Consider the following 339-nt stretch of genomic DNA (forward strand, 5'->3'; position numbering starts at 1 on the left):
CTATCTTTGCCTGAAATTTATTCTCGACTTCTCGACCTGTTTCTTTGTTGTTGTTTTTCTCTATCTATCTATCTATCGTTTACTCAACTCCCTCCCCCCCCCCTCCATTCTCTTCCAACCATTTGCCATATCATTAACAACGAGCGGCAGGAGCGAGCAAGCCGTCGGCAGACTGCCAGGCCCGTCTCTGGAGCCGGCTGAGGCGCGCGTGGCTGCGTGGCGGACGGCGAGGTGGATGGTGTGGATGGGCGGGAGCCAGCGTTGGATTTCTCTATTTGCACTGTGGATATACTGTGTATTTGTGCCAACAGACACACGAACGCACGTGTACTGTCTCTC

General features: G+C 53.1%; 1 long non-coding RNA gene across 2 annotated transcripts in view; it reads left to right on the forward strand.

Annotated features, from left to right (window-relative positions):
- The window catches only part of LOC119592687, a 60,511-nt gene that overhangs the window by 53,742 nt on the left and 6,430 nt on the right, over positions 1 to 339 (forward strand). The window lies entirely within an intron of this gene.

Source organism: Penaeus monodon, chromosome 30, assembly GCF_015228065.2.
Source record: "Penaeus monodon isolate SGIC_2016 chromosome 30, NSTDA_Pmon_1, whole genome shotgun sequence".
Classification (NCBI taxonomy): Eukaryota; Metazoa; Arthropoda; class Malacostraca; order Decapoda; family Penaeidae; genus Penaeus; species Penaeus monodon.